The sequence below is a fragment of the Rhipicephalus sanguineus genome, chromosome 4 (genome assembly GCF_013339695.2).
Source record: "Rhipicephalus sanguineus isolate Rsan-2018 chromosome 4, BIME_Rsan_1.4, whole genome shotgun sequence".
NCBI lineage: Eukaryota > Metazoa > Arthropoda > Arachnida > Ixodida > Ixodidae > Rhipicephalus > Rhipicephalus sanguineus.
Genome location: NC_051179.1, coordinates 130,783,754 through 130,796,491, shown reverse-complemented (window position 1 = coordinate 130,796,491; position 12,738 = coordinate 130,783,754). Strand labels below are relative to the sequence as shown.

Sequence of the window (12,738 nt, the reverse complement as noted above, 5' to 3'; positions counted from 1 at the left end):
GGGCCAATATTTGTGGTTTACAGTAAGTTATGCCTATTTTTGTAGCGTGGTAGCTCGTCATGTTTTTATTGTCATAAGCGCTTAAACGGATTTTTTAGTGAGTCGTATTTTTTTCTTTTTGCTTTTGACAAGTGGATTAATGAAAAAAAAAAAAAAAAAAGAGGTTCGAGATCGAACTTTTGAACTTCGCGCCGAAATGCCAACTGCCATTGAGCATGACGTCGCAAATTTCAACATTTTCTCTCTCTTTTTCAACGGCCGGTTTCTGCCTATCAAAATATTTCGAGGCCTGAGCAAGGGTGAAAAAGTTAGACCAAGTTCTCTCTGTTCACACCTTGATTTCAGCCAAATGGCCAAGGAGCATAAGAATTTTGTCCCCATCGAGAAAAAGTCCTCTTTTTTAGGAATTTATGGTTGGCCTCCGCTAACGAACCGATCAAAAGCGTTCAAAAATCCCGATTTCGGTTTCGGTTTCCTGTGCGTAGCGCCACCTGCTTCCTGCGGCAAGTGCATGGCGGCTTCCTGTTTACATTTTTGAACTCCGCATGCTTTCAACTTCCAAGCTTGACGCTGTTGTTCATGACATTGTGAAAAATATATGGATATATATGGGTGGTGATGATATTTAGCATCATCCGGAAAGTCAAGCATCTATATTTGGTCTACGACAATTTGCCTACTGGTCATCAAAGGTAAGCAAAACGCCACAGCATCCTGCACGGTCTTACGCGGCCCGCGTAGAAAGGCGAATATGTTTTGCTTTCACGGCTACCGCTGTCCTCGCATGTAGGAATGGCACGTGAGCTGCGCAAACACGGACCTGAGAGAACCAGACGACGCGTCGTCTTTACTGTTCTCGTTCGACGAATTTCCTCATTTCGCGATCGATTCATACGAACTAGCGCAGCTTCCTGTCGTTCGTTGTCTCTATGTTCACTTTTCGCTGGATTCTGATCGCATTCGTTCGTCCTCATCGTCAGTTGCACAGCGCATAGCATATTGCTTGGTTCGTGCAGGAAGAGCACAGCTTCTGGCTTAATGACCCGCCATCAGATGGGCCCGTGATAGCATTAACTGCCTAAAAATGGCGTTGACATGTGTTCTGCACCGCAAGAAGCCATTGAGAATCGTGCCACTGCAGAGACCTCTCGGCGTCCCACCGTCTGCTGTCGCTACTGTACTGGCGTCAACCATTGCTGTATTCTTCTCGGTGCACCCATGACAGAGACCAACTTCTGTTTGCTCAGCACAAGTGCGCAGTTACGACCATGCGGACAGCAGCTGTAGCCGGCGATCTCGAGCGGACATGAACGCGGTGGTTTGAAAAACACAGACGTACATTTAATTTGCTTTATTTTTACCGGTGCATAAATTAGCACGTACGCGTGCACAACTAAAAACCCCGCGAAATAGGGTGGCCTTTACTCATTTATTCACAGTGACACCACAATGGAAGCCAATCAGATTGTTTTCACGAATGAAATTGTCCGCCAAGCGAATATTTAGAGCCTTTAGACAACCTGTAATCACAAGGACCAGGCAAAAATGCATTTGTGCAGAACCGTCTATCTGTTCTATTATTTCTTTTATAAGTTATATAGAAAAATAGGGATTTTCTATGGTCTTGGAGATGTTAGCCTGGTTTATTGGCCTGGCACTGAAGGTACTGGGTGATTACCATGGTATATACATTGATCAACATATTCACAAATGTGCAGTTATGTATACAACCTGTCATGATAGTCTAGTGGTCATGGTGCTCAACAGCGGACTCAGAGGTTGCAGGGTCAAATTGGCCGTGACGGCCACATTTTGATGAATGAAAAATGCGAGAGACCTGTGTACTTAGATTTAGGTGCACATTAAATAACACTATAATAATTGTTGGGGTTTTACGTCCCAAAACCACAATATGATTATAAGGGACGTCGTAATTAAGAGATCCAGAAATTTTGACCACCTGATGTTCTTTAACGTGCACCTAATCTAAGTACCCAGGCCTCTAGCATTTCGCCTTCATCGAAATGTGGCCGCCGCAACCAGGATTCCATCCTGCGACCCTCAGGTCCGCAGTCGAACACCATAACCACTAGGCTGCCGTGGCAGGACGTACGTTAAACACCAGATGATCAACATCTCCGGAGCCCTCATAATCACAGTCTGAGTCTTTATTTCAGACATGCATACAAAAAAATACATGACTGAGGAGGAGGGAAAAAAAGTCGCACAGTCGCGGCTTGACGTTCGCTTTCCCCCGTAAACATCGGTACTGCGGTATGCATGAAAACAAAAATAGCACAGGCTAATGTTATTGCAGAAAAAACACGGTGCACAATAAAATGCGTAATACTACAAATACATTATATCTCCAGATATACTCAAATAAAGTTGCGTACACAAAATATAATTAAGGTGGTGGGTAAATGCACACATTAACGGAATAAGTTTCGAAGAGAGTTAAAGGAATGTTCGCGTATCGAGGTGTGAGAAAATCCAAACTTGTTAAGCAAAAAAGGCAGGGCTTGAAAGCCGTAGTTAGTACATGGGTGAGGCACAGACCAGTACTCGTGGTGCCTTGTAAGGTAGTAAAGAATGTTGGTGTGGAGGCTAGCGACTTCACATAAGAACAATATGCCGTGTTCAATCTGTGATTTGTAGAGCTGTAAAAGACGATGATGGTACTATTGCACTCAGTATGAGCTACATCATGCGAGCACGTGGCCAAATGCTCTGCAAGGTTGTACAGTGGCGCCGATTATGGCATATGTTCGAGTTATCAGGAGAGAGTTTGGCTGTCCCGGCGAGCGCGCATCCCCTCCACTTGCTTTCACCCTCACCCTCGTTTTGCCCTGAGGTGATATCAGCTTCGAAAATGATAACTTCGAGGGTGAAAGCAAGCAAGGGTGGGGGCGATGCGTGCTCGCACGAGCAGCCAAACTCTCTCCCGATAACTCGAAAGTACGCTGTGATCGGCGCCGCTGTACAAGCTTGCAGAGCACTTCGGCCGCGCAATAGTACATGTTGGTTAAAGGGGTACTGACACCTTTTTTCGAAGGCGAATTTACTCTGCTATACAAATCTCCTGTATGCATAGATGGTTCTGAGCAAGTGTGAAGCTCAGCAAATGCCGATAAGGTATTTTAATTTGATATTAAAGTTAATTTTTCCATGGCGCACCTACTGACATCGACATTAGCTTGACATCAGGCTACAGCACAAATTCCGGTGACTTCACGCAGCAGTCTGGCTAGTTGTGATGACGTTAGGTACCAAAACTTCCAAGATGGCCGCTTGTGCGTCACCAATGGAGCCACGGTGCGGAGCGACCGTGGAAACGTCACTATATATTGTGCAAGCATGTGACAAGAAGCTCATACTGTGTTGTGATGTCAGGGTACAGTACGAACTGAAACTAGCTTTTAAAAACATACTGTAATTACTTTTTCAGGGCGCACTCGCGCTTAGCACCACCTTTTCTAGGCTCTTGAGGGCTTGACCCTTCATTTGACGCCAAAAAAACGACAACTGAAAATATTCGTGTCAGTACCCCTTTAAGTGCATGATATGATAGGTGGTAAACAGTGGTTCAGAGTGCATTCTGTAAGGCACGTCAGCAATCGCTCTAAGCACATTTTTCTGCATTGAAATTAGTTTACTAATATTTGTTTTTGTTGAACTTCCCCATACCAATATGCAGTATTTTAACAGTGATTCAAACAGGGCTCGGTACAACGTAAGCTTTGCCTTTTTCTGGCAATAGATGCTGGAATTTTTTCAAAACGCCAACTACACGTGCAAGCTTACTTTGAAGATGTTCTGTGTGACTATCCCATAGCATGAATTCATTAAAGTAGACTCCAAGCATTCTGTGTTAGTAATTTCTATGGCATTCCCTCCTAAGGTAAGTGTGGCTCTGACAGAAATAGCTTGATTTTTGCTCTGAAAAATGTTGCTTTAGTTTTATTGGAGTTAATAAGAAGGTAATTTTTAAAAGACCAAGTATGTAACTTATTTAGGATTCATTCACAAAACTTTATTAACAGTCCTGAAGCCCGGTCTTTTCAGACCAAGGCAGGCCGCGTCCACGTCGGCACCGTTAGGCCGAGCCTTAGGGCGCCATCGTGAACCCTCTGGACAGCCCGTAGTTGATCTTCATATGAACAGCTGGAGATCATCTTCTGCCAGTGAAGCCATTTTTCTTCGGGGTTGGCGAGAGTCGCGGGACAGCCTGCCAGCATGTGTCTGATTTCAATGATGCCACCGCATGCGTCACATTCTTTTCTAATTTCACTTTCAGGGTGAATTTTTTTTACAAAATACGGAGTGGGGTACGTCCCAGTTTGCAGTAAACGTAGCGTGACTGCCTGATATTGGCCCTATTTACTAAATCATCTGCATTTGAACCCGATAAAAATAAGCTCGTGTCCATCTGCGTACATAATATATTGGACACTAGTGTCTATTTCTATCAAATCATTAGTATAAATAATAAACAGCAAAGGACCAAGCAGGCTACCCTGAGGAACACCATGTTCTACTTTATTACAGGACAAGTGGTGGTTGTCGATAGGCACATACTGAGTACGATTACGCAATTACCTCGATATTAAATCCAAAGAAATACCTCGGACACCATAAGCTAGAAGTTTTAAAAAGAAGGATTTTATGATTAATTTTATCGAATGCTTTTGAAAAATCTATAAATATCCTTAAAGTAATTAGTTTCATTTCTATATTAGGAAGAATAAGTTCTTTTTGTTTGAGCAACGCAACTTCCATAGATGATCTTTCCCTGAACCCAAACTGTGTACTGGTTATTAGCCCATATTTTTCGAAAAATTTTGAAATACACACATAAATAACTCGCTCTAATCCCTTGGAAAAAATTGGTAGAATGGATATGGGCCTATAATTACCGAGGATTTCTTTAGCACCTCCCTTATGGAGAATAATCACTTTCACCTTTTTCATTTCTGATGGAAATGTACCAGTGCTGAGGGACAAGTTATAAATATCAGTTAGGAAGGGACAAATGACATCAAGGACATGTAACACAGGTCTCATTGTCAGACCAAAAGCGTCCGCGCATTTTCTGATTTTCATACGTCTGAAAGCGGCTAATGCTTCATCGCTATCACACTCGATAAGTGCCATGGTGTCCTGTGCTCGGTTTTTCATGTAATCGAGAGTGCTAGGGTCCTGCTCACTTTGAACAAGGGATGCAAAGTAGTCATTGAACTTGTCAGTTAGGTCTTTCCCAACATAGCTGATACTATCAATTGTAAAAGAAGCAGGTGAGCACGTTCGTTCAGATATTAGCAACATGTTTAATCTATTCCAGAGAATCTTTTGATCACTAATGCCTGAAAATAAGCGAATGTGATACCCTTTTTTAGATTTTCTTAATGTGCCATTCAAATTATTGCGAAATTTTTTAAAAGCTACGAAATCGGGGTGTTCGCAACTGTGTAAAAACTTCTGATATAAGTTGTTTTTCTTGGAAATCATTTTAAGGATGCGAGACGTCATCCAAGGCTTACGGGCCTTCTTTGGTTTTTTCGTAACCCTGTATGGGAATGCCTTGCTGTAAAACATTGTGAAGTGTTTTTAAAAAAAGTTAAATGCCTCATCTGCAGTCATGTGGCTGTACAGTGGCGTCCAATCAAAATTTAATATCATGCAACGAAATTCTTCTAATGAGCTGACATTAATATTTTGTGTCCGAAATAACGGGTCATGAGTAATTTTGTTAGAAACCAAAGAGACGTTGCTCAACAGAAACACGGGGAGGTGCTCTGTTAATAATCCCTGCAGAAACACATTCAGCAGATTCATTAGTGATTATCAAGTCAAGTGCAGTTGCAGACGACGAGGTAACACGGGTCGGTACAGTGATAACATTTCGGAGAAGATAAGACTCAGAAGCAACAACTGTGTGCGTCCTGGAGAATTCTCAAGAATATTAATATTCAGATCACCACCAAGGAAAATAGTATATTGGCACTGACATGCAAATTCAAAAACACTTTCAATATAAGCAAAGAAATCTTCAATGCGACCACACGGGGGCAAACAAAGAAAAGTATTTTTCCAGAAAGCACAGACAGAACTTCATAATCAGGTATAAGAGCGCATAAATGTTCAATCGTATCCGAATGCATGTGCTTTAGCAACAGCAAACATATACCTCCACCACGTTTACCAACGCGATGCAAAGAAAAAGAATCATAGTTTTCAAGAGCGAAAGAATCATTCTCTAACATCCAAGTTTTGGTCAACATTATTGCATTAAATATGAAACTGAATTCGCAAAGAAACATTTCTAAAAGATGTTCTTTACCGCGGATCGATTGAATGTTAATGTGCAGCACTGATAATGTAGATTTAGTAACAAGTTTGCCAATGTTATTAGGGGAAACATGCGGGGAATCCATCGTGGATTAGGTAGTGTACAAATGGAATTATAGCATTACACGGCTAGTCACGTCGTTACACGGCCAGTCGCGTCAAATCTTCTGCACGTTGGATAACATGAGCTCGTTCCCCGTCAGCTTTCCGCATATAAATTTTGCCATCGTGGTGCCATGCATATTTAAGGTCACTACCATCTGCCCATTGCTTCGCAGACTGCAGCAAAATCCAGTTGTGTTGTGTCATGTTCTCGGTGATTGACACATCGCGGTTTTGGGGCTCAACACCCCAATTATTATTATACACTGGCGTTATTCTTAATGCTTCGTTGAGGCCTGTCGTCCTTAGGAACACCAGCAGCATTTTCGTATTGCATAGCACACGTGTGGTACTTTGCCACAGGCTAGGAATCGCCTCAGCTTGAAACCTGGCCGATGTTGCAAACACTGTGCTTCCTTAGATTCAGTTGCTCTAGCTGTAGCAGTGGCAATCATGAAGCATGTGTTTCAGATCTTCCCGAGAATCGCATGTAGATGTGAATCTCGGGAATACCTGAATGCGCATATCGTGCCTGCTTTATCCTAGTGGTGTATAAAAGCTACAAGATAGGTCTATGTTGTGCAGTGGTCCGTACTGGCTGTCTATGTCACCCTATAAAGATCACTGCAGATGCCAAGCAGATCGCTAAGTTGCCGCATTCTTTCAGAAAAGCATAGCAATTGTCTCTGCCATAGTGTCAAATGCTCCTCTGGCAGCAGAATCATTATTAAAGGGACACTAAAGTGAAACAGTGAATTGGTTTATTTATATTGATAAATTGTACTCTGAGGACTCTAATGTCGTTAATTTCACCATCATAGGTTGATTAAGAGAGGAGAAAATAAAGGTCAAAGTTTCATTTTTAAATTTCGTTCCGAAATCTCCGCATCTGACGTCACGAATTTCAAATTGTATTTTTCATATTTTGGCGACATTGGCACAACGAAATTTCCTGAAACTTGGTATATTAAGTCTATGTCCCTCTTAGAGGACACTGTGCTTCATATTTACTGATTAGAAACCACGTAGGACCTAGTAGACGCCGCCAAAATCTATCAAGTCAAGCCGAATGGTACGGGAATTTCTAGGTGGCATCGCCATCTTCATTTGCTCTTTTCACATTTCCTTGTTTACAAAGCATCTTCTCGCGGGAAGCATGGTCATTTTGGAATTGTGAAAGAGTAATTTACTAATATGAGAAAAATTGTTTGTCTCTTTAGTATCCCCCTTGCATACTGCAACGAGCTGGGGACCACTGAAGTACAACGCTGTAGTGAAGATTTTTAGCATTATTGCCTAGGCACCTATGTTGAGGACTAGTTGTTCTTGTGTGCACGACAACTTCCTAGAGTGCAGTGCTGCTCATGAATCTGACAATATCACCCTAGATTTGGGTCTCGGATCTATTATACAAGTGTGCTGCACCATGTAATCACGTCTGTTCATCATGTGTCCTAATACATTAAATGTAGACCATGTCCCGCATTCATCAAGGCAGGCAATAAAAAAGCACTAAGGTTGGAGGTTTAGGTAAGGACTAATCATATTATTCATACAACATTAAAGGGGTACCCAAATGCCTTCCCCATGGCTACTGATGTGTAAAGGCTCATTCACACCTGCAACTAGCACCAGTCACGCAACAATTTGCAAATGGCGACCAAAAACGACTCTAGGTAATCAATGTTTACATCTGCGTGCGACTTATACCTATTGCCACACAGAATTCACGCCTGCTTGCATTGCCATTGCCCATTAAAATAAGCTGACATTCTGTTCCTGCACATCTGATCGGCTCAGAAGTTTGCAACTGCACTGAAAAATTGAGCATCGAGCGACTGAGTCAAAGCAGACGCTTGGCGACCAAAGCAGCCATTTGTTTGCGACTAACTTGGTCGCACAACCGTTGTTAGTTGCACGTGTAAATGAGTGTTAACATAGCAGGCCATATTTTCACATTGCCGAATTGACCCATGTGCATTATCAATTTCTTTCTGGCAGTCCTTTTACCTGGCTAACCACTGTCTTGGCATAACTTGACATGGTATGTGTCTCCATGCATCGGAACTTTCTTTAATATTGTTGCCAACTCCATGGAGAAATAGCCTTGTTTAAAACATTCAAGTTCATGAGCATCCGTGAATAGTGCTGTACGTTCTCAAATGTTGAAAAATGCTAGCGATTGTGCTGAATTGTGTGGCAAGTCCTGCATAAATATTTGACACATTTGCCCTGTAGATTATAATGAAATCGTTGTGTTCTCTGCTATTGCTGTGGTCTGGTGTGTGCTCTTGTAGCTGTGTAGGAATCGCGTGCGATGCAAGAATGGTGGAAACACGAGGTCGGCTAGTGATGGTACATGTTTGCACATAAGGTTCCTAAGTCACATCACATTCTCTCTTTTTTTTTTTTTTGGCCTGGAAATAAGTCTCCACAAGCCTATGTCAAGGCTGTCCGCAACTTCCCACTATTCAATGACTTAGTCAATGAATACATTCTTGGACCCAACCTCATAGCCTTCCAGTGTGGAGCTCCTTATACTATTCAGTGAGCATCTGCAGAACAATAATAGCCTATCTAATGAAATTAACTGGTCATCAGAAGCCTAGGCCACCTACTGATAATTGTCTATTTCACATGTAAAAAGAACAATTATTACATCCAGTCACAATTATCAATCGTTTCGCATCTACAGGTGTGACCTAAAGCCCCTCCATGCGCTTTCCGCCGGCTAGGTTATGTAGTGCCAACCCATCCTCCCCCTCTCCCTTTACATCGGTACCCCACCCAGCGGAAGCAAGTGCTGCCATTATGTTTCTGCTGCTTTTCCGGTTGGTGCACCCACCCCATGCCCGCCCATGCCCTCGCAACGCAGAAACACCGAGCAAAAACTCATTCGCCGGCACGCAGTTCTGAGATGAACCACAAAACAACACTTGCGAAACTGAGAAGGAAATTGTATTTGCTTTCTCGCGTGTGCACGTTCGCGTGCAGAAACAAGATGGAAGGAAAAAGCAGAAAGAAGTGGCTCAAGAACTTCCTTCCGGGAGCTCTGAAACCAGAAATGGGCGACGGCAACGAAACAATGGATAGTGCTATTTAAAAAAAACGGCAGCAAACGCGATGGAGGGGCTTTAGTGTGACCTAGATGGTTTGGTATCGTGCTTTCACTCCAAGATGGTACATTTGAAATGCAAGACAGCAATATTAAGCAATTGGGTATTGATTTATTTCTTGAAGCGATCGAAACAGTACCACACAAAAAACCATTTAAAAGCAACATTCCATGGAAAGCAACTTTCCAACTTGCTTAAAAAAAAGATTTTAATGTGCTCACATGTTCGCAATCTCGACAAGAAGCTTCAGAAAGAAATTCCACGCACTTCCGAAGGCGCAGTGTCATGCTCCTGGTGTGACATATCTGTAATTACTGCTGACGCATGTATAACAGCCAAATCCAAATTCTACTCCTGGATACCGGCTATTTAGATATTAATTGCAATGTAGCTTTGGAGTACTTGGTGACATTAATGCACTGACTGGAAATTGTTAAGAGTAGGCTCGACCATACAATCAGTAGCAAACAACTGCATTTTTCTCAGTTCTGCTGTGGACTTGCCTTTTTTAGAAAGAAAATGCCACATATGATCCATGCCATGTGCAGTATGAGGGTTCTTGCTTTCATGTGATCACACACTTGAATAGATGGGCATTCCTTATACAGCTGAACCCCTTTATAATCATATTTAAAGAAAAGCGGCGCACAAAAAGACGGAGACAAAGAAGAGAACCATACACAGTCTCCGTCTTTTTGTGCGCCGCTTTTCTTTAAATATGAATATACACCAACTCGCCCAACTTTCTATTCTGTTACCCCTTTATAAGAAACACACACCTGGGAATAGTTGTTATTTCTCATATAAGGTGTCTCTTATAAGCAGGGTACAATGTTCTCATTTTCTGATCAACCCCTATTTTGATGTTGGGCACAGTGGTGTCTTTTACAAAGGGGTTCAAGTGTAATCGCCAAAACTGCAATATGATCATCATGTGCATCGTATTTGGGAACTCCGAATTAATTTTGACAACATGGTATCACATGGACCACATGGTTCGTCAACGTGCACCTAAATCGAAGTGCACGGGTGTTGTTGCAACCTCAAGCTTAGCAGCATGACACCTTATCTTCCAAGCTACCAAGGGGCATGACATAATTGAGTGACACTTGTTGGTGGGCTAGTCATTTTGTACTGCTTAAACAAACCACAATACAATCATGATTTAGTGAATAAAAAAGGAATTGGGAGGGGGACAAGCAATGAGAGTGCTTCTCTAGCTTGTTCTCCTCCGAACTCTTTCTTTTAAAGACGATAGTCTTTCTTGGGGAACCTAAACGCCTAAATTTTGGTCTGTCTTTCTGTCTTTCTGTTTGTCGGCACGTCCCTCGATTCAGCCACCCGGCCAAAGTTGAACCACTTGCTTACCGCCCACCCATCTTGAACTGGTATGGCTGTTCATACTAGTGAACGTTGTCGATCAAAAAGCAAATATTACGCATATCTCAGGCGTAACATCATTAGGTAAGTATTTGGTGGTGTGTTCGTTTAATAGAAAATACATAGATACGCAATTTTAAAGACCTTGATGGTATGCGTTTAACGTTGAGACAGTAACGCATTTATTAAAAGATTGCCTCAGCTGAAGCGATCAGCGGTCCAAGCCGAGCAAGCGCGAGCGCCAACAACAACCGTCTTCGTCTTCTTCTTTCGCAGGCGTTCTTGTCTGCGCCCTACCATGTTACAAATCACTCCCCCGCGGAAAAGGAGCCATCCTGGCGACCTAAGGAACAGGTACAACTGGTGGGTCATAATGCGGCTTCAGTCGATCGACGTGAACAGTCTCGCGGCCGCGATGACGGCGGTCCGTAGATGATTGAACAGGCTCAATCATATAGTTAATTGAGGATGCTTGACATAGGACGCGGTAGGGGCCTTCGTACTTAGGCAGTAGATTTGTGGAAAGGCCAGGAGCGGAGGAGGGAACGCGAAGCCACACCAACGTTCCAGGCGAATACGACTGAGGAGGCAGGTTTTCGTCGTGACGGTCCTTCTGGCCCTACTCGCCCTACAATGTTACAACCCTAGTTTCTTAAGGTGCGCTGAAAATGCGACTGCGCTGAAACTTGTCTTCCTCCGTGCCCTCTGCACAAGCTCATGTTGTGTTTCGGTTTCGGTTTAGTATTGCATTGTACGAATGACAGGGGGCGCCGCTCTGGCATTCCTGTTCTACCCAGGCGACGTGTAAGTAAGAGAGTTTGTGGAGAGTACTCGTTGAGTGCGGACGTTTCTTCTCCTTCGGCGCATCGCGCCAAACAGCCTGTTCGGGCTGGCCGGCGTCCCCACCGGTCGCGTTGGTCACCGCCGGTCTTCGCCTGCCGCTGCGCCGTGACTACCAGCCCGCAACACAGCACTCATGTTTCCCGACGTATTGCCAGATGGCGTCCATATCTCACGCAGCGCCTCTTCTATCGTCTTTAGACGACATTTGCAGCGAAGCACGCAGATACACGGCCAATTTTTTTTTAAGTGCTAAGTCACCATAGTATTACGGTCTGCTTAGACAGTGATGATTGACTAACATGTAAACGCACACATAAACAGTAGAGGAATGAGCAATGATGATCGAGTAAAATGAGGAGACTGTTGAATGCAGGCTGCTGGAAAAATTGCTTTCACTTGTGGATCTGATGATGGTCCTCATTTCTGTGGCTGGCGTATGAAGAGTAAGGTTGTGTACTGTTCTACCTACCACAGCTGAACAAGCTTGCACCAGAGCGCATGTATGGTCATTTTACATAAAAGTGTTTGTTCACCTTTCCAGCTTGCAGATATTGAACAGCTGATGGTGCGACAAGAATCCCAGTATCTTCCTTGCTGTACATTTTGAAACAATTCTTGAACATACAATTTCCGTCGTGAAGTGGTACATCCTTTGGACATCCTACTGTGTTGCTCCTGAAATGCCAATAAAGATTACAATGGAGAAAATATGCTTTTTTTTTTTTATTTGAAGACATCATTCAAAGTGCATGTCCAGGCTCTAAAATTCATATTGACCGAGCATACTTACTGAACCAAGGTGCCCAAGACTAATTAAGAACTTACAATTTAAAGCCATAATCAGAATAAGCATTCTAAAAAACTTGGAGGATGCTTGAGTTATGCCTTCAAGAGAACGCGATAGCGTAACCGAGGCCCGTACGCATTGCCTTCAACCGTGCCTCAAGGA

At 43.1% G+C, this 12,738-nt stretch overlaps 1 long non-coding RNA gene across 1 annotated transcript; it reads left to right on the top strand.

Annotated features, from left to right (window-relative positions):
* The first annotated feature begins 483 nt into the window (after positions 1 to 483).
* On the top strand, positions 484 to 12,440 carry LOC119390704 (uncharacterized). Its single transcript, XR_007415866.1, has 3 exons — positions 484 to 692; positions 3,761 to 3,901; positions 12,331 to 12,440. It is a non-coding gene; the product is annotated as an uncharacterized LOC119390704 (long non-coding RNA).
* Positions 12,441 to 12,738: the final 298 nt, after the last annotated feature.